This window comes from Natrix helvetica, assembly GCF_964273705.1.
Source record: "Natrix helvetica genome assembly, chromosome: 6".
In the NCBI taxonomy this organism is placed as follows: Eukaryota; Metazoa; Chordata; class Lepidosauria; order Squamata; family Natricidae; genus Natrix; species Natrix helvetica.
This window is the reverse complement of record NC_138553.1, coordinates 11,303,259-11,309,920: the sequence shown is the minus strand read 5'-3', so window position 1 is coordinate 11,309,920 and position 6,662 is coordinate 11,303,259.

Sequence of the window (6,662 nt, the reverse complement as noted above, 5' to 3'; positions counted from 1 at the left end):
TCCAGGCCTTCCTGTCCTCCGGAGTCCATTTGAGCTCAGAGCGACTGCTTCGGTGACTCCATCCAGCCACCTCATTCTCTGCCGTCCCCTTCTTCTTTTGCCCTCAATTTTTCCCAGCATTAGGCTCTTCTCCAGTGAGTGTACCAAAAGAAAAATGATGGGAAGGATCTACTGGCATTCTATTTAGGGGAACAAATACTTCGTAGGAACAATTGTTCAGTTTGGCCACAGGATTTGATCAATTTTTTTTATCTGATCAGGCCCAGATCTTTTCATGATCTAAGCTTGGAGATTTGTTCCCAGGATGTTTCCCCAGTTTGTAGCAATCCCGTAGCCCCTGGAGCAGTGGTGGGTTTCACAATTGTTTAGAACCTCTTCTGTAGGTGTGGCCTGCTTTGTGGGAGTGGGTTGTCAGCCATGTGACCAGTGGGAGTGGCTTGTCGGCCATGTGACTGGGTAGGAGTGGCTTGTCAGCCATGTGACTGAGTGGGAGTGGCTTGGCAGTCATGTGGCTGGGTGGGCGTGGGCAACTTGTAAAATGTGATGAAACTCACTTAACAACGCTCTTACTTAGCAACCAAAGTGTTGGCTCAGAAACTCTGGCATTTGAAGCATGCAAGTCTTAAAGCTGTCAAGTTACAAGACCCTTGCTCCCCTAACCCTTTAGAAAAAAAACCCAGGGGTGTTCAAACTCGACAGCTTTAAGACTTGTGGACTTCAACTCCCAGAATTCCTCCTCTCGCTCTTCATCTTGATGATGTGCGGACGGGCGGGGGGAGGGAGCTGGAACCGGTTCTAAACGGCACTGGAGATTTGTGGAACCTCTTCTATAGAAGAGGTTAGAACTGGCAGGAACCCACCCCTGCCCTGGAGCCCCTGAGCAGCAGCATCAGGGCCTGAGGGGGAAAAAAGCATTTTTAATCCTAAATTCCCACTCAGCAACTCACATGCTGGAATATTTGAAAATATGCTCTGCCTATTGTGAGTTGTCAGACTTATTTTTAGTATTGGAATGCAAGCTTTCTGCTTTAGCTCCTGTCTGTGTTTATATCAAAGTAGACCTGGGCTCTGTCTGCCATATAATTTTAGTCCTTCCCATTAGCAAACTAAACACCGTTGATTCTCACCAGAGCTGGGTTTCACATACGTTTACCACTGGTTTGCCGCGCACTGAAAATGTGAGTGCAAGTGCATGCACGCTTGCTTCATGACCACGAGTGCCTTCCGTGCAAGCACTTTGCTTGCACGCAGCTTAGAATAGATGGCTAGCTAGGACAGCGTAGAACTGGGGCAGGTGGGCGGATGGGTGGGGCTGGGTGGGGGGTCCCATCCGCACATCACCATTACCGCTTCGCCCGAACCAACCAAATACCACTACTGATTCTCTCCGCTAAGGGAAACATTTAACAAACTCAGAAAACAGGATAGGGGAGCTTTGAAGATTACAATACTTCACTGAAAGTCTGCTTCCTTCCTTATTTTGATATTCTATCTGTGCTTCTTTTTTTAAAAGAAAACCCATAGCATTGTTTTAAAATTTATGTAGTTAGTTACTATAACTTAAGAACACACGTTAGTTAATATTCTTCTTCACTAGCACCCCCCCCCCAAAAAAAAATCCTTTGACACAAAAAATTGGCTATTCATTTTAATTTACTGTGTTAGAGATGGGAAAAAATGGCTAATCCGTGAGTGATTCTTGCTTAATACCATTTATTTTTCCATTTCAGTTTCTCCACTTCGAGAATGAAATTACAATTTAAGGTATGGAATATAGTCCCTTTAGTAGTTCGGTAATGTTAATGTACATTTATTCAGAAGTGGTCTTTCTGTTTCTGCCTTTCTACCATGTAATTAAGAATTATCCTCTACACACACACACCCTCCTTGATTAAAATATTTAATTGAGATTCTCATTTGCTTTCTTTAATTAGCCATTTCCTGGTACTTTCTCTGGTCATTAGCTGCCTTTTAATTAGTTGACAAGAAGTAATGACAAGCAGAAATAACTAATTCTAGGGCCAGAAGCAAAGTGGGGGAAGAACAAGCATCATTTTTGATCATTCACTTGGAACAGGTGAAATTGTATTTAAGCCCAAATTAGATATTTCTTTTAAAAAAAAGACCAAACAATTTTAGTGATCTTGTCTGGGTTTTCATTAAAAAATGAATGAACAAAGGATATCCTCATTGGAAGAAACAGCTAATATGGAAGCTACCTTTTGAAGCTGAAAATAAGTCTGAAAAGTTAATATTTCTGGTGTAGTGCTGATGTTTCTCTTTGCTGTTGAGATCTACCTGTATTCACACTGAGTGTCTAATATGCAGAATTAAATTGGCCTGTGGCTCCCTGAAGCTTTATCCCCTGCCTTCTCATACGTTCTCCCATGGCCTAATACAGAGGTCAGCAACCTGTGGCTCTGGAGCCTCTTGTGGCTCTTTCATCCCTCTGCTGTGGCTCCCTGTCACCAGTCCGCACTACAATTTTGAGAGGAGTTTCCGGTTAGGCGGGAGGGGAAGCAGGGTCCGCCAGGAGGAGACTCTATGGCAAGCGATGGGTTTCCCAGTCAGCTCCACAATTGAGTGCAGAGAAGAGCAACAAAGAGGATTAGGGGACTGGAGACTAAAACATATGAAGAACGGTTGCAGGAACTCGGTATGTTTAGCTTATGTATATGTATATGTACTGTTTATATTTGTATATTTTATGTGTTTTTATTGTACGCCGCCCCGAGTCCTTCTGGAGAGGGTGCAGCTAACAAATAAATTTTTTTTATTTTTATTTTTATTATTATTATTATACGATTGTATCACAGCGGCCAGTTGATTCGCCGGATTTGGCATTGATTACTAGTCGGGCCCCACCCAGGGGCCTAGGACGTCGTAACGTATTTTCTTAATATATGTGCAGATCCAAGCAGTGCAGCTTTTTGCATTTGACTGATGGTGATTTTGTCAAGTTTTAACTGTTTTAAATGTAATTCCAGTGCTTTTGGAATAGCACCCAATGTGCCGATGACCACTGGAATTACCACTGCTGGTTTGTGCCATAATCGTTGGATTTCAATTTTTAAGTCCTGGTATTTCGCGACTTTTTCATGTTCCTTCTCCTCAACCCTGCTATCACCTGGTATTGCGATGTCTATGATTGTAACCTTCTTTTTCTCAACCAGTGTGATGTCTGGTGTGTTATGCGCTAGTATTTTGTCTGTTTGTATACGAAAATCCCACAGGATCTTGACCATCTGATTTTCGGTGACTTTTTCAGGCTTATGTTCCCAACAGTTTGTTGTTGTTTTAATATTATAATTTTTGCATAAATTCCAGTGGATCATTTGTGCTACTGAATTGTGCCGCAATTTATAATCAGTCTGCGTGATTTTTTTACAGCAGCTGAGTATGTGGTCAACAGTTTCATCAACTTCTTTGCAGAGTCTGCATTTGGCATCATCAGAGGATTTTTCGATTTTGGCCTTAATGGCATTTGTTCGGATAGCTTGTTCTTGCGCAGCCAGGATTAGTGACTCTGTTTCTTTCTTTAATGTACCTGTTGTTAACCATAACCAAGTTTTTTCACTGTCCACTTTATCTTTTATTTTTTCCAGAAATTGACCATGTAAGGCTTTGTTCTGCCAACTCTCCATTCTTGATTTTATCACATCTTTTCTGTATTCTTGTTTCGTCTGTTGGGCCTTCAGTAGATTTTTGTTCTTTACTTCGATTAATAGATGTTCTTGACTTTCTTTTAAATAATCAGCCAGTGCATGTTTTTCTTCTTCAACTATTTGCTTCACTTGTAATAATCCTCTGCCACCTGATTTTCGGGGCAGGTATAGTCTATCAGTGTCACCACGTGGATGTAAACTGTAGTGCATTGTCATTAGTTTTCTGGTTTTTCGGTCCAAAATGTCCAAATCAGCTTGTGTCCAGTTAACTATACCAGCTGTGTATCTTATAACTGGTATTGCCCAGGTATTTATGGCCTTGATTGTATTTCCACCATTTAATTTAGATTTCAAAATTTTCCTAACTCTGTTGGTGTACTCTCTCCTGACAATAGTTTTTACTTCTCCATGTTTGATGTTATCCAACTGCAAAATGCCTAAGTATTTGTAGGCTTCATTTTCGTTGCATTTAATTAGTTGGCCATTGGGCATTTCAATTCCCTCACATGTAGTGATTTTGCCCCTTTTTATGGATACAGTGGCACATTTTTCCATGCCAAACTGCATTGAAATATCGGTGCTGAATACTCGGACTGTGTTTGTCAGTGATTGGATTTCTATTTCTGACTTTCCATAGAGTTTCAAATCATCCATATATAATAAATGTGAAATTTTTTCAGCTTCTTTGGCTGTTTGGTAGCCTAATTTCATTTTTTTTAAGATTACTGATAGTGGGATCATCGCAATGATGAAGAGAAGAGGTGAAAGTGAATCACCCTGGAAAATTCCTCGCTTGATATTAACCATTCCATAGTTCTCATTCCCTACTGCCAACTCAGTTCTCCATTGTTTCATCGCCTTTTCAGTGAAGGATGTAATATTTTTACTAATGCCAGTTGTTTCTAAGCATTTTATGATCCAACTATGTGGCAATGAGTCGAATGCTTTTTTATAATCAATCCAGACCATATTCAAGTTCGTTTTTCTTTTCTTACAATTTTCTAATATCATTTTATCAATTAGGAGCTGATCTTTTGTGCCCCTACTCCTTCTTTTGTTGCCTTTTTGCTCTACTGGCAAGATGTTGTTTGTTTCCAAATAATCCATAATGTTATCTGCAATAATGCCTGTGAGTAATTTAAAGGTTGTTGGCAAGCATGTTATTGGTCTGTAGTTTTCAGGTATTGTTCCTTTAGTTGCATCTTTCTGAATCAAGTATGTTTTTCCAGTTGTCAACCATTCATCAATTTGACCATTTTGTAAAATTTCATTCAGTTGCCTGGCCAACATTGCATGTAAACTGGTCAGATATTTGAGCCAGAAACCATGTAATTGATCATTTCCAGGTGATGTCCAATTCTTTACTTTTTTTACTCGATTTTTGACCATCTCAGTTGTTATTTCTAATACTTGCATTTGTTTGTTGCCAATGCTTTCCTCAAAGTCATGTATCCACTTTGCTTCCTTATTGTAGTCCTTTGCATTTCCCCACAATTCTTTCCAGAATTCAGCTGTGGCCTGCTTTTCTGGTTTTTGACTTTTGGTGCCACCATTCACATTAAGACTTTGATAAAAACGCCGTTGGTCTGATCGAAATTGTTGATTTTGTTTATACTGGATGATTCGTGCCTCATATCTTTCAATTTTTCTAGCTGTTGCTGTTATCTGCTGTTTTACAATCTCTACAGCTTCATTCATGTTTCTTGTATCAAATCTATATCTTCTGATTAGCTGATCTATGATTTTTCTGTTTTTAAGCCGTTGCTCATGCATGTTCTTTAAGTTGCTAGCATCTGCCCTTAATTTTTTGACTTTTTGTTCTAATCGGATTTTCCACTTTGGCTTTGATGCTTTTTCCATTGTGTGATTAGGTACTTTGATTTTAATGCCTAGTTCATTAGTGACTATTACAGCTGCACTGTACATTAACTGATTTGTTTCCAAGATGGATCCCGATTCAATTGTTGACAGCACTGCATTAACCATTTTCATGATAGGACCCAAAATTTTCTTAGGGATAGTTTTTAATGATGGTAAACGTTGCCTTTCCTCCCTAGCCAGAAAATGCTCCATGATCTTGTCCTTCAGTTCATTTTGTTTTTGAGTTGGTTCATCAGTTGGTTCAATGGTAACTAGTTCTGGTGGTAGTGTTTTTATTTCCTCTCCGGCAGCTTCCTCTGAGAGTTCTCCTATGATTTCTTTAGTTGTGTCATGAGTATCACTTATTTCCTCTTGTGATGTTGTTGTTGTTTTTTTGCAATTTGCCTGAATTTCCTCAAGTTCAACTTCGCTAAACACTTTATTTCGTATAATAAATCGCCTTTGATCTGCTAGTCGTTGTCCGCTAACATTTGAATCTGGATATTGTTGTTTCCACAAATCATACATTCGCTTTAAATAGCCTCTTTTTTTTGGCTCTGAGTTGTAATAACAGGCCATTATGGCACGATTTTCATCTGCACTATATTTCTGTCGTTTTGTTGGCTGGTCCACTTGTAGCCCACTTGTCGACGGATACCCAGGGACCTCAACATCCACCGCGGCCCTTGTTAACCCGCGCGACGACGGATGCGGTATATAATTTTTATTCGTTTCTTTCACCATGTAGTATGGGATGGCGAGTTTTTTTATGGGGCCAGGTTGCCAACCTGACCCCAACCCTCCTCCTTTCTCATCCGGGCTTGGGACCGGCAATGGCGGAGTTGTTGTTGTTGTTGTTGTTGTTGTTGTTGTTGTTATTATTATTATTATTATTATTATTATTATTATTATTATTATTATGAGAAAGAAGGACTAGGGGAGACATGATAGCAGTGTTCCAATATCTCAGGAGTTGCCACAAAGAAGAGCGAGTCAAGCTATTCTCCAAGGCACCTGAGGACAGAACAAGAAGCAATGGGTGGAAACTAATCAAGGAGAGAAGCAACTTAGAACTGAGGAGAAACTTCCTGACAGTTAGAACAATTAATCAGTGGAACATCTTGCCTCCAGAAGTTG